Source organism: Ictalurus punctatus, unplaced genomic scaffold (genome assembly GCF_001660625.3).
Source record: "Ictalurus punctatus breed USDA103 unplaced genomic scaffold, Coco_2.0 tig00006879, whole genome shotgun sequence".
Taxonomy (NCBI): Eukaryota; Metazoa; Chordata; class Actinopteri; order Siluriformes; family Ictaluridae; genus Ictalurus; species Ictalurus punctatus.
The window spans coordinates 1-16,993 of NW_026521124.1; the positions used below are offsets into that span (position 1 = coordinate 1).

Sequence of the window (16,993 nt, forward strand, 5' to 3'; positions counted from 1 at the left end):
AGACTGAATGGGAATACAGGTGCTGTAAGCTTTTATTTGGATCAGTGTTTTCATGGCCTCTGCACAACATCCTGTTTTTTGGATAAAGGTTGGACACAGGTTTGAAGGGGACCCAATCAATCAATCAGTCAGTCAGTCAGTCAGTCAGTCAGTCAGTCTTTTGATTACACTATTTAAATAGGCCCCATTTGGGGTCAGCTTTCGCTTACGGCCATACCACTCTGAAAAAGCCTGATCTCATCTGAACTCGGAAGCAAAGCAGAGTTGGGCCTGGTTAGTACTCGGTTGGGAGACTGAATGGGAATACTAGGTGCTGTAAGCTTTTATTTGGATCAGTGTTTTCATGGCCTCTGCACAACATCCTGTTTTGGGATAAAGGTTGGACACAGGTTTGAAGGGGACCCAATCAATCAATCAATCAGTCAGTCAGTCTTTTGATTACACTATTTAAATAGGCCCCATTTGGGGTCAGCTTTCGCTTACGGCCATACCACTCTGAAAAAGCCTGATCTCATCTGAACTCGGAAGCAAAGCAGAGTTGGGCCTGGTTAGTACTCGGTTGGGAGACTGAATGGGAATACTAGGTGCTGTAAGCTTTTTATTTGGATCAGTGTTTTCATGGCCTCTGCACAACATCCTGTTTTGGGATAAAGGTTGGACACAGGTTTGAAGGGGACCCAATCAATCAATCAATCATCAATCAGTCAGTCAGTCAGTCAGTCAGTCTTTTGATTACACTATTTAAATAGGCCCCATTTGGGGTCAGCTTTCGCTTACGGCCATACCACTCTGAAAAAGCCTGATCTCATCTGAACTCGGAAGCAAAGCAGAGTTGGGCCTGGTTAGTACTCGGTTGGGAGACTGAATGGGAATACTAGGTGCTGTAAGCTTTTTATTTGGATCAGTGTTTTCATGGCCTCTGCACAACATCCTGTTTTGGGATAAAGGTTGGACACAGGTTTGAAGGGGACCCAATCAATCAGTCAGTCAGTCAGTCAGTCAGTCAGTCTTTTGATTACACTATTTAAATAGGCCCCATTTGGGGTCAGCTTTCGCTTACGGCCATACCACTCTGAAAAAGCCTGATCTCATCTGAACTCGGAAGCAAAGCAGAGTTGGGCCTGGTTAGTACTCGTTGGGAGACTGAATGGGAATACTAGGTGCTGTAAGCTTTTTATTTGGATCAGTGTTTTCATGGCCTCTGCACAACATCCTGTTTTGGGATAAAGGTTGGACACAGGTTTGAAGGGGACCCAATCAATCAATCATCAGTCAGTCAGTCAGTCTTTTGATTACACTATTTAAATAGGCCCCATTTGGGGTCAGCTTTCGCTTACGGCCATACCACTCTGAAAAAGCCTGATCTCATCTGAACTCGGAAGCAAAGCAGAGTTGGGCCTGGTTAGTACTCGGTTGGGAGACTGAATGGGAATACTAGGTGCTGTAAGCTTTTTATTTGGATCAGTGTTTTCATGGCCTCTGCACAACATCCTGTTTTGGGATAAAGGTTGGACACAGGTTTGAAGGGGACCCAATCAATCAATCAATCAGTCAGTCAGTCAGTCATCAGTCAGTCAGTTTTGATTACACTATTTAAATAGGCCCCATTTGGGGTCAGCTTTCGCTTACGGCCATACCACTCTGAAAAAGCCTGATCTCATCTGAACTCGGAAGCAAAGCAGAGTTGGGCCTGGTTAGTACTCGGTTGGGAGACTGAATGGGAATACTAGGTGCTGTAAGCTTTTTATTTGGATCAGTGTTTTCATGGCCTCTGCACAACATCCTGTTTTGGGATAAAGGTTGGACACAGGTTTGAAGGGGACCCAATCAATCAATCAGTCAGTCAGTCAGTCAGTCTTTTGATTACACTATTTAAATAGGCCCCATTTGGGGTCAGCTTTCGCTTACGGCCATACCACTCTGAAAAAGCCTGATCTCATCTGAACTCGGAAGCAAAGCAGAGTTGGGCCTGGTTAGTACTCGGTTGGGAGACTGAATGGGAATACTAGGTGCTGTAAGCTTTTTATTTGGATCAGTGTTTTCATGGCCTCTGCACAACATCCTGTTTTGGGATAAAGGTTGGACACAGGTTTGAAGGGGACCCAATCAATCAATCATCAGTCGTCAGTCAGTCAGTCAGTCAGTCTTTTGATTACACTATTTAAATAGGCCCCATTTGGGGTCAGCTTTCGCTTACGGCCATACCACTCTGAAAAAGCCTGATCTCATCTGAACTCGGAAGCAAAGCAGAGTTGGGCCTGGTTAGTACTCGGTTGGGAGACTGAATGGGAATACTAGGTGCTGTAAGCTTTTTATTTGGATCAGTGTTTTCATGGCCTCTGCACAACATCCTGTTTTGGGATAAAGGTTGGACACAGGTTTGAAGGGGACCCAATCAATCAATCAATCAGTCAGTCAGTCTTTTGATTACACTATTTAAATAGGCCCCATTTGGGGTCAGCTTTCGCTTACGGCCATACCACTCTGAAAAAGCCTGATCTCATCTGAACTCGGAAGCAAAGCAGAGTTGGGCCTGGTTAGTACTCGGTTGGGAGACTGAATGGGAATACTAGGTGCTGTAAGCTTTTTATTTGGATCAGTGTTTTCATGGCCTCTGCACAACATCCTGTTTTGGGATAAAGGTTGGACACAGGTTTGAAGGGGACCCAATCAATCAATCAATCAGTCAGTCAGTCTTTTGATTACACTATTTAAATAGGCCCCATTTGGGGTCAGCTTTCGCTTACGGCCATACCACTCTGAAAAAGCCTGATCTCATCTGAACTCGGAAGCAAAGCAGAGTTGGGCCTGGTTAGTACTCGGTTGGGAGACTGAATGGGAATACTAGGTGCTGTAAGCTTTTTATTGGATCAGTGTTTTCATGGCCTCTGCACAACATCCTGTTTTGGGATAAAGGTTGGACACAGGTTTGAAGGGGACCCAATCAATCAATCAGTCAGTCAGTCAGTCATCAGTCAGTCTTTTGATTACACTATTTAAATAGGCCCCATTTGGGGTCAGCTTTCGCTTACGGCCATACCACTCTGAAAAAGCCTGATCTCATCTGAACTCGGAAGCAAAGCAGAGTTGGGCCTGGTTAGTACTCGGTTGGGAGACTGAATGGGAATACTAGGTGCTGTAAGCTTTTTATTTGGATCAGTGTTTTCATGGCCTCTGCACAACATCCTGTTTTGGGATAAAGGTTGGACACAGGTTTGAAGGGGACCCAATCAATCAATCAATCAATCAGTCAGTCAGTCTTTTGATTACACTATTTAAATAGGCCCCATTTGGGGTCAGCTTTCGCTTACGGCCATACCACTCTGAAAAAGCCTGATCTCATCTGAACTCGGAAGCAAAGCAGAGTTGGGCCTGGTTAGTACTCGGTTGGGAGACTGAATGGGAATACTAGGTGCTGTAAGCTTTTTATTTGGATCAGTGTTTTCATGGCCTCTGCACAACATCCTGTTTTGGGATAAAGGTTGGACACAGGTTTGAAGGGGACCCAATCAATCAATCAGTCAGTCAGTCATCAGTCAGTCAGTCTTTTGATTACACTATTTAAATAGGCCCCATTTGGGGTCAGCTTTCGCTTACGGCCATACCACTCTGAAAAAGCCTGATCTCATCTGAACTCGGAAGCAAAGCAGAGTTGGGCCTGGTTAGTACTCGGTTGGGAGACTGAATGGGAATACTAGGTGCTGTAAGCTTTTTATTTGGATCAGTGTTTTCATGGCCTCTGCACAACATCCTGTTTTGGGATAAAGGTTGGACACAGGTTTGAAGGGGACCCAATCAATCAATCAGTCAGTCAGTCAGTCAGTCTTTTGATTACACTATTTAAATAGGCCCCATTTGGGGTCAGCTTTCGCTTACGGCCATACCACTCTGAAAAAGCCTGATCTCATCTGAACTCGGAAGCAAAGCAGAGTTGGGCCTGGTTAGTACTCGGTTGGGAGACTGAATGGGAATACTAGGTGCTGTAAGCTTTTTATTTGGATCAGTGTTTTCATGGCCTCTGCACAACATCCTGTTTTGGGATAAAGGTTGGACACAGGTTTGAAGGGGACCCAATCAATCAATCAGTCAGTCAGTCAGTCAGTCAGTCAGTCTTGATTACACTATTTAAATAGGCCCCATTTGGGGTCAGCTTTCGCTTACGGCCATACCACTCTGAAAAAGCCTGATCTCATCTGAACTCGGAAGCAAAGCAGAGTTGGGCCTGGTTAGTACTCGGTTGGGAGACTGAATGGGAATACTAGGTGCTGTAAGCTTTTTATTTGGATCAGTGTTTTCATGGCCTCTGCACAACATCCTGTTTTGGGATAAAGGTTGGACACAGGTTTGAAGGGGACCCAATCAATCAATCAATCAGTCAGTCAGTCTTTTGATTACACTATTTAAATAGGCCCCATTTGGGGTCAGCTTTCGCTTACGGCCATACCACTCTGAAAAAGCCTGATCTCATCTGAACTCGGAAGCAAAGCAGAGTTGGGCCTGGTTAGTACTCGGTTGGGAGACTGAATGGGAATACTAGGTGCTGTAAGCTTTTTATTTGGATCAGTGTTTTCATGGCCTCTGCACAACATCCTGTTTTGGGATAAAGGTTGGACACAGGTTTGAAGGGGACCCAATCAATCAATCAATCAGTCAGTCAGTCAGTCTTTTGATTACACTATTTAAATAGGCCCCATTTGGGGTCAGCTTTCGCTTACGGCCATACCACTCTGAAAAAGCCTGATCTCATCTGAACTCGGAAGCAAAGCAGAGTTGGGCCTGGTTAGTACTCGGTTGGGAGACTGAATGGGAATACTAGGTGCTGTAAGCTTTTTATTTGGATCAGTGTTTTCATGGCCTCTGCACAACATCCTGTTTTGGGATAAAGGTTGGACACAGGTTTGAAGGGGACCCAATCAATCAATCAGTCAGTCAGTCAGTCAGTCAGTCTTTTGATTACACTATTTAAATAGGCCCCATTTGGGGTCAGCTTTCGCTTACGGCCATACCACTCTGAAAAAGCCTGATCTCATCTGAACTCGGAAGCAAAGCAGAGTTGGGCCTGGTTAGTACTCGGTTGGGAGACTGAATGGGAATACTAGGTGCTGTAAGCTTTTTATTTGGATCAGTGTTTTCATGGCCTCTGCACAACATCCTGTTTTGGGATAAAGGTTGGACACAGGTTTGAAGGGGACCCAATCAATCAATCAGTCAGTCAGTCAGTCAGTCAGTCTTTGATTACACTATTTAAATAGGCCCATTTGGGGTCAGCTTTCGCTTACGGCCATACCACTCTGAAAAAGCCTGATCTCATCTGAACTCGGAAGCAAAGCAGAGTTGGGCCTGGTTAGTACTCGGTTGGGAGACTGAATGGGAATACTAGGTGCTGTAAGCTTTTTATTTGGATCAGTGTTTTCATGGCCTCTGCACAACATCCTGTTTTGGGATAAAGGTTGGACACAGGTTTGAAGGGGACCCAATCAATCAATCAGTCAGTCAGTCAGTCAGTCAGTCAGTCTTTTGATTACACTATTTAAATAGGCCCCATTTGGGGTCAGCTTTCGCTTACGGCCATACCACTCTGAAAAAGCCTGATCTCATCTGAACTCGGAAGCAAAGCAGAGTTGGGCCTGGTTAGTACTCGGTTGGGAGACTGAATGGGAATACTAGGTGCTGTAAGCTTTTTATTTGGATCAGTGTTTTCATGGCCTCTGCACAACATCCTGTTTTGGGATAAAGGTTGGACACAGGTTTGAAGGGGACCCAATCAATCAATCAATCAGTCAGTCAGTCAGTCTTTTGATTACACTATTTAAATAGGCCCCATTTGGGGTCAGCTTTCGCTTACGGCCATACCACTCTGAAAAAGCCTGATCTCATCTGAACTCGGAAGCAAAGCAGAGTTGGGCCTGGTTAGTACTCGGTTGGGAGACTGAATGGGAATACTAGGTGCTGTAAGCTTTTTATTTGGATCAGTGTTTTCATGGCCTCTGCACAACATCCTGTTTTGGGATAAAGGTTGGACACAGGTTTGAAGGGGACCCAATCAATCAATCAATCAGTCAGTCAGTCAGTCAGTCAGTCTTTTGATTACACTATTTAAATAGGCCCCATTTGGGGTCAGCTTTCGCTTACGGCCATACCACTCTGAAAAAGCCTGATCTCATCTGAACTCGGAAGCAAAGCAGAGTTGGGCCTGGTTAGTACTCGGTTGGGAGACTGAATGGGAATACTAGGTGCTGTAAGCTTTTTATTTGGATCAGTGTTTTCATGGCCTCTGCACAACATCCTGTTTTGGGATAAAGGTTGGACACAGGTTTGAAGGGGACCCAATCAATCAATCAATCAGTCAGTCAGTCTTTTGATTACACTATTTAAATAGGCCCCATTTGGGGTCAGCTTTCGCTTACGGCCATACCACTCTGAAAAAGCCTGATCTCATCTGAACTCGGAAGCAAAGCAGAGTTGGGCCTGGTTAGTACTCGGTTGGGAGACTGAATGGGAATACTAGGTGCTGTAAGCTTTTTATTTGGATCAGTGTTTTCATGGCCTCTGCACAACATCCTGTTTTGGGATAAAGGTTGGACACAGGTTTGAAGGGGACCCAATCAATCAATCAATCAATCAGTCAGTCAGTCAGTCAGTCAGTTTTTGATTACACTATTTAAATAGGCCCCATTTGGGGTCAGCTTTCGCTTACGGCCATACCACTCTGAAAAAGCCTGATCTCATCTGAACTCGGAAGCAAAGCAGAGTTGGGCCTGGTTAGTACTCGGTTGGGAGACTGAATGGGAATACTAGGTGCTGTAAGCTTTTTATTTGGATCAGTGTTTTCATGGCCTCTGCACAACATCCTGTTTTGGGATAAAGGTTGGACACAGGTTTGAAGGGGACCCAATCAATCAATCAGTCATCAGTCAGTCAGTCAGTCAGTCAGTTTTTGATTACACTATTTAAATAGGCCCCATTTGGGGTCAGCTTTCGCTTACGGCCATACCACTCTGAAAAAGCCTGATCTCATCTGAACTCGGAAGCAAAGCAGAGTTGGGCCTGGTTAGTACTCGGTTGGGAGACTGAATGGGAATACTAGGTGCTGTAAGCTTTTTATTTGGATCAGTGTTTTCATGGCCTCTGCACAACATCCTGTTTTGGGATAAAGGTTGGACACAGGTTTGAAGGGGACCCAATCAATCAATCAATCAGTCAGTCAGTCTTTTGATTACACTATTTAAATAGGCCCCATTTGGGGTCAGCTTTCGCTTACGGCCATACCACTCTGAAAAAGCCTGATCTCATCTGAACTCGGAAGCAAAGCAGAGTTGGGCCTGGTTAGTACTCGGTTGGGAGACTGAATGGGAATACTAGGTGCTGTAAGCTTTTTATTTGGATCAGTGTTTTCATGGCCTCTGCACAACATCCTGTTTTGGGATAAAGGTTGGACACAGGTTTGAAGGGGACCCAATCAATCAATCAGTCAGTCAGTCAGTCAGTCAGTCTTTTGATTACACTATTTAAATAGGCCCCATTTGGGGTCAGCTTTCGCTTACGGCCATACCACTCTGAAAAAGCCTGATCTCATCTGAACTCGGAAGCAAAGCAGAGTTGGGCCTGGTTAGTACTCGGTTGGGAGACTGAATGGGAATACTAGGTGCTGTAAGCTTTTTATTTGGATCAGTGTTTTCATGGCCTCTGCACAACATCCTGTTTTGGGATAAAGGTTGGACACAGGTTTGAAGGGGACCCAATCAATCAATCAGTCAGTCAGTCTTTTGATTACACTATTTAAATAGGCCCCATTTGGGGTCAGCTTTCGCTTACGGCCATACCACTCTGAAAAAGCCTGATCTCATCTGAACTCGGAAGCAAAGCAGAGTTGGGCCTGGTTAGTACTCGGTTGGGAGACTGAATGGGAATACTAGGTGCTGTAAGCTTTTTATTTGGATCAGTGTTTTCATGGCCTCTGCACAACATCCTGTTTTGGGATAAAGGTTGGACACAGGTTTGAAGGGGACCCAATCAATCAATCAGTCAGTCAGTCAGTCAGTCTTTTGATTACACTATTTAAATAGGCCCCATTTGGGGTCAGCTTTCGCTTACGGCCATACCACTCTGAAAAAGCCTGATCTCATCTGAACTCGGAAGCAAAGCAGAGTTGGGCCTGGTTAGTACTCGGTTGGGAGACTGAATGGGAATACTAGGTGCTGTAAGCTTTTTATTTGGATCAGTGTTTTCATGGCCTCTGCACAACATCCTGTTTTGGGATAAAGGTTGGACACAGGTTTGAAGGGGACCCAATCAATCAATCAGTCAGTCAGTCAGTCAGTCAGTCAGTCAGTCTTTTGATTACACTATTTAAATAGGCCCCATTTGGGGTCAGCTTTCGCTTACGGCCATACCACTCTGAAAAAGCCTGATCTCATCTGAACTCGGAAGCAAAGCAGAGTTGGGCCTGGTTAGTACTCGGTTGGGAGACTGAATGGGAATACTAGGTGCTGTAAGCTTTTTATTTGGATCAGTGTTTTCATGGCCTCTGCACAACATCCTGTTTTGGGATAAAGGTTGGACACAGGTTTGAAGGGGACCCAATCAATCAATCAATCAGTCAGTCAGTCTTTTGATTACACTATTTAAATAGGCCCCATTTGGGGTCAGCTTTCGCTTACGGCCATACCACTCTGAAAAAGCCTGATCTCATCTGAACTCGGAAGCAAAGCAGAGTTGGGCCTGGTTAGTACTCGGTTGGGAGACTGAATGGGAATACTAGGTGCTGTAAGCTTTTTATTTGGATCAGTGTTTTCATGGCCTCTGCACAACATCCTGTTTTGGGATAAAGGTTGGACACAGGTTTGAAGGGGACCCAATCAATCAATCAATCAATCAGTCAGTCAGTCAGTCAGTCAGCAGTCAGTCTTTTGATTACACTATTTAAATAGGCCCCATTTGGGGTCAGCTTTCGCTTACGGCCATACCACTCTGAAAAAGCCTGATCTCATCTGAACTCGGAAGCAAAGCAGAGTTGGGCCTGGTTAGTACTCGGTTGGGAGACTGAATGGGAATACTAGGTGCTGTAAGCTTTTTATTTGGATCAGTGTTTTCATGGCCTCTGCACAACATCCTGTTTTGGGATAAAGGTTGGACACAGGTTTGAAGGGGACCCAATCAATCAATCAGTCAGTCAGTCAGTCAGTCAGTCAGTCTTTTGATTACACTATTTAAATAGGCCCCATTTGGGGTCAGCTTTCGCTTACGGCCATACCACTCTGAAAAAGCCTGATCTCATCTGAACTCGGAAGCAAAGCAGAGTTGGGCCTGGTTAGTACTCGGTTGGGAGACTGAATGGGAATACTAGGTGCTGTAAGCTTTTTATTTGGATCAGTGTTTTCATGGCCTCTGCACAACATCCTGTTTTGGGATAAAGGTTGGACACAGGTTTGAAGGGGACCCAATCAATCAATCAATCAATCAGTCAGTCAGTCTTTTGATTACACTATTTAAATAGGCCCCATTTGGGGTCAGCTTTCGCTTACGGCCATACCACTCTGAAAAAGCCTGATCTCATCTGAACTCGGAAGCAAAGCAGAGTTGGGCCTGGTTAGTACTCGGTTGGGAGACTGAATGGGAATACTAGGTGCTGTAAGCTTTTTATTTGGATCAGTGTTTTCATGGCCTCTGCACAACATCCTGTTTTGGGATAAAGGTTGGACACAGGTTTGAAGGGGACCCAATCAATCAATCAGTCAGTCAGTCAGTCAGTCAGTCAGTCTTTTGATTACACTATTTAAATAGGCCCCATTTGGGGTCAGCTTTCGCTTACGGCCATACCACTCTGAAAAAGCCTGATCTCATCTGAACTCGGAAGCAAAGCAGAGTTGGGCCTGGTTAGTACTCGGTTGGGAGACTGAATGGGAATACTAGGTGCTGTAAGCTTTTTATTTGGATCAGTGTTTTCATGGCCTCTGCACAACATCCTGTTTTGGGATAAAGGTTGGACACAGGTTTGAAGGGGACCCAATCAATCAATCAATCAGTCAGTCAGTCTTTTGATTACACTATTTAAATAGGCCCCATTTGGGGTCAGCTTTCGCTTACGGCCATACCACTCTGAAAAAGCCTGATCTCATCTGAACTCGGAAGCAAAGCAGAGTTGGGCCTGGTTAGTACTCGGTTGGGAGACTGAATGGGAATACTAGGTGCTGTAAGCTTTTTATTTGGATCAGTGTTTTCATGGCCTCTGCACAACATCCTGTTTTGGGATAAAGGTTGGACACAGGTTTGAAGGGGACCCAATCAATCAATCAATCATCATCAGTCAGTCAGTCAGTCAGTCAGTCAGTCAGTCATTAGTCACTTTTGATTACACTATTTATAGGCCCCATTTGGGGTCAGCTTTCGCTTACGGCCATACCACTCTGAAAAAGCCTGATCTCATCTGAACTCGGAAGCAAAGCAGAGTTGGGCCTGGTTAGTACTCGGTTGGGAGACTGAATGGGAATACTAGGTGCTGTAAGCTTTTTATTTGGATCAGTGTTTTCATGGCCTCTGCACAACATCCTGTTTTGGGATAAAGGTTGGACACAGGTTTGAAGGGGACCCAATCAATCAATCAGTCAGTCAGTCAGTCAGTCAGTCTTTTGATTACACTATTTAAATAGGCCCCATTTGGGGTCAGCTTTCGCTTACGGCCATACCACTCTGAAAAAGCCTGATCTCATCTGAACTCGGAAGCAAAGCAGAGTTGGGCCTGGTTAGTACTCGGTTGGGAGACTGAATGGGAATACTAGGTGCTGTAAGCTTTTTATTTGGATCAGTGTTTTCATGGCCTCTGCACAACATCCTGTTTTGGGATAAAGGTTGGACACAGGTTTGAAGGGGACCCAATCAATCAATCAATCAGTCAGTCAGTCAGTCTTTTGATTACACTATTTAAATAGGCCCCATTTGGGGTCAGCTTTCGCTTACGGCCATACCACTCTGAAAAAGCCTGATCTCATCTGAACTCGGAAGCAAAGCAGAGTTGGGCCTGGTTAGTACTCGGTTGGGAGACTGAATGGGAATACTAGGTGCTGTAAGCTTTTTATTTGGATCAGTGTTTTCATGGCCTCTGCACAACATCCTGTTTTGGGATAAAGGTTGGACACAGGTTTGAAGGGGACCCAATCAATCAATCAGTCATCAGTCAGTCAGTCAGTCAGTCAGTTTTTGATTACACTATTTAAATAGGCCCCATTTGGGGTCAGCTTTCGCTTACGGCCATACCACTCTGAAAAAGCCTGATCTCATCTGAACTCGGAAGCAAAGCAGAGTTGGGCCTGGTTAGTACTCGGTTGGGAGACTGAATGGGAATACTAGGTGCTGTAAGCTTTTTATTTGGATCAGTGTTTTCATGGCCTCTGCACAACATCCTGTTTTGGGATAAAGGTTGGACACAGGTTTGAAGGGGACCCAATCAATCAATCAATCAGTCAGTCAGTCAGTCTTTTGATTACACTATTTAAATAGGCCCCATTTGGGGTCAGCTTTCGCTTACGGCCATACCACTCTGAAAAAGCCTGATCTCATCTGAACTCGGAAGCAAAGCAGAGTTGGGCCTGGTTAGTACTCGGTTGGGAGACTGAATGGGAATACTAGGTGCTGTAAGCTTTTTATTTGGATCAGTGTTTTCATGGCCTCTGCACAACATCCTGTTTTGGGATAAAGGTTGGACACAGGTTTGAAGGGGACCCAAATCAATCAATCAGTCAGTCAGTCAGTCAGTCAGTCTTTTGATTACACTATTTAAATAGGCCCCATTTGGGGTCAGCTTTCGCTTACGGCCATACCACTCTGAAAAAGCCTGATCTCATCTGAACTCGGAAGCAAAGCAGAGTTGGGCCTGGTTAGTACTCGGTTGGGAGACTGAATGGGAATACTAGGTGCTGTAAGCTTTTTATTTGGATCAGTGTTTTCATGGCCTCTGCACAACATCCTGTTTTGGGATAAAGGTTGGACACAGGTTTGAAGGGGACCCAATCAATCAATCAGTCAGTCAGTCAGTCAGTCTTTTGATTACACTATTTAAATAGGCCCCATTTGGGGTCAGCTTTCGCTTACGGCCATACCACTCTGAAAAAGCCTGATCTCATCTGAACTCGGAAGCAAAGCAGAGTTGGGCCTGGTTAGTACTCGGTTGGGAGACTGAATGGGAATACTAGGTGCTGTAAGCTTTTTATTTGGATCAGTGTTTTCATGGCCTCTGCACAACATCCTGTTTTGGGATAAAGGTTGGACACAGGTTTGAAGGGGACCCAATCAATCAATCAGTCAGTCAGTCAGTTTTGATTACACTATTTAAATAGGCCCCATTTGGGGTCAGCTTTCGCTTACGGCCATACCACTCTGAAAAAGCCTGATCTCATCTGAACTCGGAAGCAAAGCAGAGTTGGGCCTGGTTAGTACTCGGTTGGGAGACTGAATGGGAATACTAGGTGCTGTAAGCTTTTTATTTGGATCAGTGTTTTCATGGCCTCTGCACAACATCCTGTTTTGGGATAAAGGTTGGACACAGGTTTGAAGGGGACCCAATCAATCAATCAATCAGTCAGTCAGTCTTTTGATTACACTATTTAAATAGGCCCCATTTGGGGTCAGCTTTCGCTTACGGCCATACCACTCTGAAAAAGCCTGATCTCATCTGAACTCGGAAGCAAAGCAGAGTTGGGCCTGGTTAGTACTCGGTTGGGAGACTGAATGGGAATACTAGGTGCTGTAAGCTTTTTATTTGGATCAGTGTTTTCATGGCCTCTGCACAACATCCTGTTTTGGGATAAAGGTTGGACACAGGTTTGAAGGGGACCCAATCAATCAATCAGTCAGTCAGTCAGTCAGTCAGTCTTTTGATTACACTATTTAAATAGGCCCCATTTGGGGTCAGCTTTCGCTTACGGCCATACCACTCTGAAAAAGCCTGATCTCATCTGAACTCGGAAGCAAAGCAGAGTTGGGCCTGGTTAGTACTCGGTTGGGAGACTGAATGGGAATACTAGGTGCTGTAAGCTTTTTATTTGGATCAGTGTTTTCATGGCCTCTGCACAACATCCTGTTTTGGGATAAAGGTTGGACACAGGTTTGAAGGGGACCCAATCAATCAATCAATCAGTCAGTCAGTCTTTTGATTACACTATTTAAATAGGCCCCATTTGGGGTCAGCTTTCGCTTACGGCCATACCACTCTGAAAAAGCCTGATCTCATCTGAACTCGGAAGCAAAGCAGAGTTGGGCCTGGTTAGTACTCGGTTGGGAGACTGAATGGGAATACTAGGTGCTGTAAGCTTTTTATTTGGATCAGTGTTTTCATGGCCTCTGCACAACATCCTGTTTTGGGATAAAGGTTGGACACAGGTTTGAAGGGGACCCAATCAATCAATCAATCAATCAGTCAGTCAGTCAGTCTCAGTCTTTTGATTACACTATTTAAATAGGCCCCATTTGGGGTCAGCTTTCGCTTACGGCCATACCACTCTGAAAAAGCCTGATCTCATCTGAACTCGGAAGCAAAGCAGAGTTGGGCCTGGTTAGTACTCGGTTGGGAGACTGAATGGGAATACTAGGTGCTGTAAGCTTTTTATTTGGATCAGTGTTTTCATGGCCTCTGCACAACATCCTGTTTTGGGATAAAGGTTGGACACAGGTTTGAAGGGGACCCAATCAATCAATCAGTCAGTCAGTCAGTCAGTCAGTCAGTCTTTTGATTACACTATTTAAATAGGCCCCATTTGGGGTCAGCTTTCGCTTACGGCCATACCACTCTGAAAAAGCCTGATCTCATCTGAACTCGGAAGCAAAGCAGAGTTGGGCCTGGTTAGTACTCGGTTGGGAGACTGAATGGGAATACTAGGTGCTGTAAGCTTTTTATTTGGATCAGTGTTTTCATGGCCTCTGCACAACATCCTGTTTTGGGATAAAGGTTGGACACAGGTTTGAAGGGGACCCAATCAATCAATCAGTCAATCAGTCAGTCAGTCTTTTGATTACACTATTTAAATAGGCCCCATTTGGGGTCAGCTTTCGCTTACGGCCATACCACTCTGAAAAAGCCTGATCTCATCTGAACTCGGAAGCAAAGCAGAGTTGGGCCTGGTTAGTACTCGGTTGGGAGACTGAATGGGAATACTAGGTGCTGTAAGCTTTTTATTTGGATCAGTGTTTTCATGGCCTCTGCACAACATCCTGTTTTGGGATAAAGGTTGGACACAGGTTTGAAGGGGACCCAATCAATCAATCATCAGTCAGTCAGTCAGTCAGTCAGTCTTTTGATTACACTATTTAAATAGGCCCCATTTGGGGTCAGCTTTCGCTTACGGCCATACCACTCTGAAAAAGCCTGATCTCATCTGAACTCGGAAGCAAAGCAGAGTTGGGCCTGGTTAGTACTCGGTTGGGAGACTGAATGGGAATACTAGGTGCTGTAAGCTTTTTATTTGGATCAGTGTTTTCATGGCCTCTGCACAACATCCTGTTTTGGGATAAAGGTTGGACACAGGTTTGAAGGGGACCCAATCAATCAATCAATCAGTCAGTCAGTCTTTTGATTACACTATTTAAATAGGCCCCATTTGGGGTCAGCTTTCGCTTACGGCCATACCACTCTGAAAAAGCCTGATCTCATCTGAACTCGGAAGCAAAGCAGAGTTGGGCCTGGTTAGTACTCGGTTGGGAGACTGAATGGGAATACTAGGTGCTGTAAGCTTTTTATTTGGATCAGTGTTTTCATGGCCTCTGCACAACATCCTGTTTTGGGATAAAGGTTGGACACAGGTTTGAAGGGGACCCAATCAATCAATCAATCAGTCAGTCAGTCAGTCAGTCAGTCTTTTGATTACACTATTTAAATAGGCCCCATTTGGGGTCAGCTTTCGCTTACGGCCATACCACTCTGAAAAAGCCTGATCTCATCTGAACTCGGAAGCAAAGCAGAGTTGGGCCTGGTTAGTACTCGGTTGGGAGACTGAATGGGAATACTAGGTGCTGTAAGCTTTTTATTTGGATCAGTGTTTTCATGGCCTCTGCACAACATCCTGTTTTGGGATAAAGGTTGGACACAGGTTTGAAGGGGACCCAATCAATCAATCAGTCAGTCAGTCAGTCAGTCAGTCTTTTGATTACACTATTTAAATAGGCCCCATTTGGGGTCAGCTTTCGCTTACGGCCATACCACTCTGAAAAAGCCTGATCTCATCTGAACTCGGAAGCAAAGCAGAGTTGGGCCTGGTTAGTACTCGGTTGGGAGACTGAATGGGAATACTAGGTGCTGTAAGCTTTTTATTTGGATCAGTGTTTTCATGGCCTCTGCACAACATCCTGTTTTGGGATAAAGGTTGGACACAGGTTTGAAGGGGACCCAATCAATCAATCAGTCAGTCAGTCAGTCAGTCAGTCAGTCTTTTGATTACACTATTTAAATAGGCCCCATTTGGGGTCAGCTTTCGCTTACGGCCATACCACTCTGAAAAAGCCTGATCTCATCTGAACTCGGAAGCAAAGCAGAGTTGGGCCTGGTTAGTACTCGGTTGGGAGACTGAATGGGAATACTAGGTGCTGTAAGCTTTTTATTTGGATCAGTGTTTTCATGGCCTCTGCACAACATCCTGTTTTGGGATAAAGGTTGGACACAGGTTTGAAGGGGACCCAATCAATCAATCAGTCAGTCAGTCAGTCAGTCTTTTGATTACACTATTTAAATAGGCCCCATTTGGGGTCAGCTTTCGCTTACGGCCATACCACTCTGAAAAAGCCTGATCTCATCTGAACTCGGAAGCAAAGCAGAGTTGGGCCTGGTTAGTACTCGGTTGGGAGACTGAATGGGAATACTAGGTGCTGTAAGCTTTTTATTTGGATCAGTGTTTTCATGGCCTCTGCACAACATCCTGTTTTGGGATAAAGGTTGGACACAGGTTTGAAGGGGACCCAATCAATCAATCAGTCAGTCAGTCTTTTGATTACACTATTTAAATAGGCCCCATTTGGGGTCAGCTTTCGCTTACGGCCATACCACTCTGAAAAAGCCTGATCTCATCTGAACTCGGAAGCAAAGCAGAGTTGGGCCTGGTTAGTACTCGGTTGGGAGACTGAATGGGAATACTAGGTGCTGTAAGCTTTTTATTTGGATCAGTGTTTTCATGGCCTCTGCACAACATCCTGTTTTGGGATAAAGGTTGGACACAGGTTTGAAGGGGACCCAATCAATCAATCAGTCAGTCAGTCAGTCAGTCAGTCAGTCTTTTGATTACACTATTTAAATAGGCCCCATTTGGGGTCAGCTTTCGCTTACGGCCATACCACTCTGAAAAAGCCTGATCTCATCTGAACTCGGAAGCAAAGCAGAGTTGGGCCTGGTTAGTACTCGGTTGGGAGACTGAATGGGAATACTAGGTGCTGTAAGCTTTTTATTTGGATCAGTGTTTTCATGGCCTCTGCACAACATCCTGTTTTGGGATAAAGGTTGGACACAGGTTTGAAGGGGACCCAATCAATCAATCAATCAGTCAGTCAGTCAGTCTTTTGATTACACTATTTAAATAGGCCCCATTTGGGGTCAGCTTTCGCTTACGGCCATACCACTCTGAAAAAGCCTGATCTCATCTGAACTCGGAAGCAAAGCAGAGTTGGGCCTGGTTAGTACTCGGTTGGGAGACTGAATGGGAATACTAGGTGCTGTAAGCTTTTTATTTGGATCAGTGTTTTCATGGCCTCTGCACAACATCCTGTTTTGGGATAAAGGTTGGACACAGGTTTGAAGGGGACCCAATCAATCAATCAGTCAGTCAGTCAGTCAGTCAGTCAGTCAGTTTTGATTACACTATTTAAATAGGCCCCATTTGGGGTCAGCTTTCGCTTACGGCCATACCACTCTGAAAAAGCCTGATCTCATCTGAACTCGGAAGCAAAGCAGAGTTGGGCCTGGTTAGTACTCGGTTGGGAGACTGAATGGGAATACTAGGTGCTGTAAGCTTTTTATTTG

General features: G+C 45.0%; 59 non-coding genes and 1 pseudogene across 59 annotated transcripts; all 60 read left to right on the forward strand.

Annotated features, from left to right (window-relative positions):
- Window positions 1-203: 203 nt before the first annotated feature.
- Window positions 204-322, forward strand: LOC128631464 (5S ribosomal RNA). Its single transcript, XR_008395633.1, has one exon. It is a non-coding gene; the product is annotated as a 5S ribosomal RNA (ribosomal RNA).
- Window positions 323-477: 155 nt separating this feature from the next.
- Window positions 478-596, forward strand: LOC128631575 (5S ribosomal RNA). The gene has a single exon (XR_008395744.1). It is a non-coding gene; the product is annotated as a 5S ribosomal RNA (ribosomal RNA).
- Window positions 597-771: 175 nt separating this feature from the next.
- On the forward strand, window positions 772-890 carry LOC128631686 (5S ribosomal RNA). The gene has a single exon (XR_008395855.1). It is a non-coding gene; the product is annotated as a 5S ribosomal RNA (ribosomal RNA).
- Window positions 891-1,054: 164 nt separating this feature from the next.
- On the forward strand, window positions 1,055-1,172 carry LOC128631748 (uncharacterized; annotated as a pseudogene).
- Window positions 1,173-1,331: 159 nt separating this feature from the next.
- LOC128631776 (5S ribosomal RNA) lies at window positions 1,332-1,450 on the forward strand. The gene has a single exon (XR_008395919.1). It is a non-coding gene; the product is annotated as a 5S ribosomal RNA (ribosomal RNA).
- A 173-nt stretch (window positions 1,451-1,623) lies between these two features.
- Window positions 1,624-1,742, forward strand: LOC128631787 (5S ribosomal RNA). Its single transcript, XR_008395930.1, has one exon. It is a non-coding gene; the product is annotated as a 5S ribosomal RNA (ribosomal RNA).
- A 160-nt stretch (window positions 1,743-1,902) lies between these two features.
- On the forward strand, window positions 1,903-2,021 carry LOC128631470 (5S ribosomal RNA). Its single transcript, XR_008395639.1, has one exon. It is a non-coding gene; the product is annotated as a 5S ribosomal RNA (ribosomal RNA).
- A 170-nt stretch (window positions 2,022-2,191) lies between these two features.
- Window positions 2,192-2,310, forward strand: LOC128631481 (5S ribosomal RNA). Its single transcript, XR_008395650.1, has one exon. It is a non-coding gene; the product is annotated as a 5S ribosomal RNA (ribosomal RNA).
- A 156-nt stretch (window positions 2,311-2,466) lies between these two features.
- Window positions 2,467-2,585, forward strand: LOC128631492 (5S ribosomal RNA). The gene has a single exon (XR_008395661.1). It is a non-coding gene; the product is annotated as a 5S ribosomal RNA (ribosomal RNA).
- Window positions 2,586-2,741: 156 nt separating this feature from the next.
- LOC128631503 (5S ribosomal RNA) lies at window positions 2,742-2,860 on the forward strand. Its single transcript, XR_008395672.1, has one exon. It is a non-coding gene; the product is annotated as a 5S ribosomal RNA (ribosomal RNA).
- A 166-nt stretch (window positions 2,861-3,026) lies between these two features.
- Window positions 3,027-3,145, forward strand: LOC128631514 (5S ribosomal RNA). The gene has a single exon (XR_008395683.1). It is a non-coding gene; the product is annotated as a 5S ribosomal RNA (ribosomal RNA).
- Window positions 3,146-3,305: 160 nt separating this feature from the next.
- On the forward strand, window positions 3,306-3,424 carry LOC128631525 (5S ribosomal RNA). Its single transcript, XR_008395694.1, has one exon. It is a non-coding gene; the product is annotated as a 5S ribosomal RNA (ribosomal RNA).
- A 167-nt stretch (window positions 3,425-3,591) lies between these two features.
- On the forward strand, window positions 3,592-3,710 carry LOC128631536 (5S ribosomal RNA). Its single transcript, XR_008395705.1, has one exon. It is a non-coding gene; the product is annotated as a 5S ribosomal RNA (ribosomal RNA).
- A 160-nt stretch (window positions 3,711-3,870) lies between these two features.
- LOC128631547 (5S ribosomal RNA) lies at window positions 3,871-3,989 on the forward strand. The gene has a single exon (XR_008395716.1). It is a non-coding gene; the product is annotated as a 5S ribosomal RNA (ribosomal RNA).
- A 166-nt stretch (window positions 3,990-4,155) lies between these two features.
- On the forward strand, window positions 4,156-4,274 carry LOC128631558 (5S ribosomal RNA). Its single transcript, XR_008395727.1, has one exon. It is a non-coding gene; the product is annotated as a 5S ribosomal RNA (ribosomal RNA).
- A 156-nt stretch (window positions 4,275-4,430) lies between these two features.
- Window positions 4,431-4,549, forward strand: LOC128631569 (5S ribosomal RNA). Its single transcript, XR_008395738.1, has one exon. It is a non-coding gene; the product is annotated as a 5S ribosomal RNA (ribosomal RNA).
- Window positions 4,550-4,709: 160 nt separating this feature from the next.
- LOC128631581 (5S ribosomal RNA) lies at window positions 4,710-4,828 on the forward strand. The gene has a single exon (XR_008395750.1). It is a non-coding gene; the product is annotated as a 5S ribosomal RNA (ribosomal RNA).
- A 164-nt stretch (window positions 4,829-4,992) lies between these two features.
- On the forward strand, window positions 4,993-5,111 carry LOC128631592 (5S ribosomal RNA). The gene has a single exon (XR_008395761.1). It is a non-coding gene; the product is annotated as a 5S ribosomal RNA (ribosomal RNA).
- Window positions 5,112-5,273: 162 nt separating this feature from the next.
- LOC128631603 (5S ribosomal RNA) lies at window positions 5,274-5,392 on the forward strand. Its single transcript, XR_008395772.1, has one exon. It is a non-coding gene; the product is annotated as a 5S ribosomal RNA (ribosomal RNA).
- A 168-nt stretch (window positions 5,393-5,560) lies between these two features.
- LOC128631614 (5S ribosomal RNA) lies at window positions 5,561-5,679 on the forward strand. The gene has a single exon (XR_008395783.1). It is a non-coding gene; the product is annotated as a 5S ribosomal RNA (ribosomal RNA).
- Window positions 5,680-5,839: 160 nt separating this feature from the next.
- LOC128631625 (5S ribosomal RNA) lies at window positions 5,840-5,958 on the forward strand. Its single transcript, XR_008395794.1, has one exon. It is a non-coding gene; the product is annotated as a 5S ribosomal RNA (ribosomal RNA).
- Window positions 5,959-6,126: 168 nt separating this feature from the next.
- On the forward strand, window positions 6,127-6,245 carry LOC128631636 (5S ribosomal RNA). Its single transcript, XR_008395805.1, has one exon. It is a non-coding gene; the product is annotated as a 5S ribosomal RNA (ribosomal RNA).
- A 156-nt stretch (window positions 6,246-6,401) lies between these two features.
- LOC128631647 (5S ribosomal RNA) lies at window positions 6,402-6,520 on the forward strand. The gene has a single exon (XR_008395816.1). It is a non-coding gene; the product is annotated as a 5S ribosomal RNA (ribosomal RNA).
- A 171-nt stretch (window positions 6,521-6,691) lies between these two features.
- LOC128631658 (5S ribosomal RNA) lies at window positions 6,692-6,810 on the forward strand. Its single transcript, XR_008395827.1, has one exon. It is a non-coding gene; the product is annotated as a 5S ribosomal RNA (ribosomal RNA).
- Window positions 6,811-6,980: 170 nt separating this feature from the next.
- LOC128631669 (5S ribosomal RNA) lies at window positions 6,981-7,099 on the forward strand. Its single transcript, XR_008395838.1, has one exon. It is a non-coding gene; the product is annotated as a 5S ribosomal RNA (ribosomal RNA).
- A 156-nt stretch (window positions 7,100-7,255) lies between these two features.
- Window positions 7,256-7,374, forward strand: LOC128631680 (5S ribosomal RNA). The gene has a single exon (XR_008395849.1). It is a non-coding gene; the product is annotated as a 5S ribosomal RNA (ribosomal RNA).
- A 164-nt stretch (window positions 7,375-7,538) lies between these two features.
- Window positions 7,539-7,657, forward strand: LOC128631692 (5S ribosomal RNA). Its single transcript, XR_008395861.1, has one exon. It is a non-coding gene; the product is annotated as a 5S ribosomal RNA (ribosomal RNA).
- A 152-nt stretch (window positions 7,658-7,809) lies between these two features.
- Window positions 7,810-7,928, forward strand: LOC128631703 (5S ribosomal RNA). Its single transcript, XR_008395872.1, has one exon. It is a non-coding gene; the product is annotated as a 5S ribosomal RNA (ribosomal RNA).
- Window positions 7,929-8,088: 160 nt separating this feature from the next.
- On the forward strand, window positions 8,089-8,207 carry LOC128631714 (5S ribosomal RNA). The gene has a single exon (XR_008395883.1). It is a non-coding gene; the product is annotated as a 5S ribosomal RNA (ribosomal RNA).
- Window positions 8,208-8,379: 172 nt separating this feature from the next.
- LOC128631725 (5S ribosomal RNA) lies at window positions 8,380-8,498 on the forward strand. Its single transcript, XR_008395894.1, has one exon. It is a non-coding gene; the product is annotated as a 5S ribosomal RNA (ribosomal RNA).
- A 156-nt stretch (window positions 8,499-8,654) lies between these two features.
- LOC128631736 (5S ribosomal RNA) lies at window positions 8,655-8,773 on the forward strand. The gene has a single exon (XR_008395905.1). It is a non-coding gene; the product is annotated as a 5S ribosomal RNA (ribosomal RNA).
- A 179-nt stretch (window positions 8,774-8,952) lies between these two features.
- Window positions 8,953-9,071, forward strand: LOC128631747 (5S ribosomal RNA). The gene has a single exon (XR_008395914.1). It is a non-coding gene; the product is annotated as a 5S ribosomal RNA (ribosomal RNA).
- A 168-nt stretch (window positions 9,072-9,239) lies between these two features.
- LOC128631758 (5S ribosomal RNA) lies at window positions 9,240-9,358 on the forward strand. Its single transcript, XR_008395915.1, has one exon. It is a non-coding gene; the product is annotated as a 5S ribosomal RNA (ribosomal RNA).
- A 160-nt stretch (window positions 9,359-9,518) lies between these two features.
- LOC128631769 (5S ribosomal RNA) lies at window positions 9,519-9,637 on the forward strand. Its single transcript, XR_008395916.1, has one exon. It is a non-coding gene; the product is annotated as a 5S ribosomal RNA (ribosomal RNA).
- Window positions 9,638-9,805: 168 nt separating this feature from the next.
- Window positions 9,806-9,924, forward strand: LOC128631774 (5S ribosomal RNA). Its single transcript, XR_008395917.1, has one exon. It is a non-coding gene; the product is annotated as a 5S ribosomal RNA (ribosomal RNA).
- Window positions 9,925-10,080: 156 nt separating this feature from the next.
- On the forward strand, window positions 10,081-10,199 carry LOC128631775 (5S ribosomal RNA). Its single transcript, XR_008395918.1, has one exon. It is a non-coding gene; the product is annotated as a 5S ribosomal RNA (ribosomal RNA).
- A 189-nt stretch (window positions 10,200-10,388) lies between these two features.
- On the forward strand, window positions 10,389-10,507 carry LOC128631777 (5S ribosomal RNA). Its single transcript, XR_008395920.1, has one exon. It is a non-coding gene; the product is annotated as a 5S ribosomal RNA (ribosomal RNA).
- Window positions 10,508-10,671: 164 nt separating this feature from the next.
- On the forward strand, window positions 10,672-10,790 carry LOC128631778 (5S ribosomal RNA). The gene has a single exon (XR_008395921.1). It is a non-coding gene; the product is annotated as a 5S ribosomal RNA (ribosomal RNA).
- A 160-nt stretch (window positions 10,791-10,950) lies between these two features.
- LOC128631779 (5S ribosomal RNA) lies at window positions 10,951-11,069 on the forward strand. The gene has a single exon (XR_008395922.1). It is a non-coding gene; the product is annotated as a 5S ribosomal RNA (ribosomal RNA).
- A 170-nt stretch (window positions 11,070-11,239) lies between these two features.
- On the forward strand, window positions 11,240-11,358 carry LOC128631780 (5S ribosomal RNA). The gene has a single exon (XR_008395923.1). It is a non-coding gene; the product is annotated as a 5S ribosomal RNA (ribosomal RNA).
- Window positions 11,359-11,518: 160 nt separating this feature from the next.
- Window positions 11,519-11,637, forward strand: LOC128631781 (5S ribosomal RNA). Its single transcript, XR_008395924.1, has one exon. It is a non-coding gene; the product is annotated as a 5S ribosomal RNA (ribosomal RNA).
- A 165-nt stretch (window positions 11,638-11,802) lies between these two features.
- Window positions 11,803-11,921, forward strand: LOC128631782 (5S ribosomal RNA). Its single transcript, XR_008395925.1, has one exon. It is a non-coding gene; the product is annotated as a 5S ribosomal RNA (ribosomal RNA).
- Window positions 11,922-12,081: 160 nt separating this feature from the next.
- Window positions 12,082-12,200, forward strand: LOC128631783 (5S ribosomal RNA). The gene has a single exon (XR_008395926.1). It is a non-coding gene; the product is annotated as a 5S ribosomal RNA (ribosomal RNA).
- Window positions 12,201-12,354: 154 nt separating this feature from the next.
- On the forward strand, window positions 12,355-12,473 carry LOC128631784 (5S ribosomal RNA). Its single transcript, XR_008395927.1, has one exon. It is a non-coding gene; the product is annotated as a 5S ribosomal RNA (ribosomal RNA).
- A 156-nt stretch (window positions 12,474-12,629) lies between these two features.
- Window positions 12,630-12,748, forward strand: LOC128631785 (5S ribosomal RNA). Its single transcript, XR_008395928.1, has one exon. It is a non-coding gene; the product is annotated as a 5S ribosomal RNA (ribosomal RNA).
- Window positions 12,749-12,912: 164 nt separating this feature from the next.
- LOC128631786 (5S ribosomal RNA) lies at window positions 12,913-13,031 on the forward strand. The gene has a single exon (XR_008395929.1). It is a non-coding gene; the product is annotated as a 5S ribosomal RNA (ribosomal RNA).
- Window positions 13,032-13,187: 156 nt separating this feature from the next.
- Window positions 13,188-13,306, forward strand: LOC128631788 (5S ribosomal RNA). The gene has a single exon (XR_008395931.1). It is a non-coding gene; the product is annotated as a 5S ribosomal RNA (ribosomal RNA).
- A 170-nt stretch (window positions 13,307-13,476) lies between these two features.
- Window positions 13,477-13,595, forward strand: LOC128631789 (5S ribosomal RNA). Its single transcript, XR_008395932.1, has one exon. It is a non-coding gene; the product is annotated as a 5S ribosomal RNA (ribosomal RNA).
- Window positions 13,596-13,763: 168 nt separating this feature from the next.
- On the forward strand, window positions 13,764-13,882 carry LOC128631790 (5S ribosomal RNA). The gene has a single exon (XR_008395933.1). It is a non-coding gene; the product is annotated as a 5S ribosomal RNA (ribosomal RNA).
- A 160-nt stretch (window positions 13,883-14,042) lies between these two features.
- Window positions 14,043-14,161, forward strand: LOC128631791 (5S ribosomal RNA). Its single transcript, XR_008395934.1, has one exon. It is a non-coding gene; the product is annotated as a 5S ribosomal RNA (ribosomal RNA).
- Window positions 14,162-14,328: 167 nt separating this feature from the next.
- LOC128631792 (5S ribosomal RNA) lies at window positions 14,329-14,447 on the forward strand. Its single transcript, XR_008395935.1, has one exon. It is a non-coding gene; the product is annotated as a 5S ribosomal RNA (ribosomal RNA).
- A 156-nt stretch (window positions 14,448-14,603) lies between these two features.
- Window positions 14,604-14,722, forward strand: LOC128631465 (5S ribosomal RNA). The gene has a single exon (XR_008395634.1). It is a non-coding gene; the product is annotated as a 5S ribosomal RNA (ribosomal RNA).
- Window positions 14,723-14,890: 168 nt separating this feature from the next.
- On the forward strand, window positions 14,891-15,009 carry LOC128631466 (5S ribosomal RNA). The gene has a single exon (XR_008395635.1). It is a non-coding gene; the product is annotated as a 5S ribosomal RNA (ribosomal RNA).
- A 164-nt stretch (window positions 15,010-15,173) lies between these two features.
- Window positions 15,174-15,292, forward strand: LOC128631467 (5S ribosomal RNA). The gene has a single exon (XR_008395636.1). It is a non-coding gene; the product is annotated as a 5S ribosomal RNA (ribosomal RNA).
- A 168-nt stretch (window positions 15,293-15,460) lies between these two features.
- Window positions 15,461-15,579, forward strand: LOC128631468 (5S ribosomal RNA). Its single transcript, XR_008395637.1, has one exon. It is a non-coding gene; the product is annotated as a 5S ribosomal RNA (ribosomal RNA).
- Window positions 15,580-15,739: 160 nt separating this feature from the next.
- Window positions 15,740-15,858, forward strand: LOC128631469 (5S ribosomal RNA). The gene has a single exon (XR_008395638.1). It is a non-coding gene; the product is annotated as a 5S ribosomal RNA (ribosomal RNA).
- A 152-nt stretch (window positions 15,859-16,010) lies between these two features.
- LOC128631471 (5S ribosomal RNA) lies at window positions 16,011-16,129 on the forward strand. The gene has a single exon (XR_008395640.1). It is a non-coding gene; the product is annotated as a 5S ribosomal RNA (ribosomal RNA).
- Window positions 16,130-16,297: 168 nt separating this feature from the next.
- Window positions 16,298-16,416, forward strand: LOC128631472 (5S ribosomal RNA). Its single transcript, XR_008395641.1, has one exon. It is a non-coding gene; the product is annotated as a 5S ribosomal RNA (ribosomal RNA).
- Window positions 16,417-16,576: 160 nt separating this feature from the next.
- Window positions 16,577-16,695, forward strand: LOC128631473 (5S ribosomal RNA). The gene has a single exon (XR_008395642.1). It is a non-coding gene; the product is annotated as a 5S ribosomal RNA (ribosomal RNA).
- Window positions 16,696-16,865: 170 nt separating this feature from the next.
- LOC128631474 (5S ribosomal RNA) lies at window positions 16,866-16,984 on the forward strand. Its single transcript, XR_008395643.1, has one exon. It is a non-coding gene; the product is annotated as a 5S ribosomal RNA (ribosomal RNA).
- Window positions 16,985-16,993: the final 9 nt, after the last annotated feature.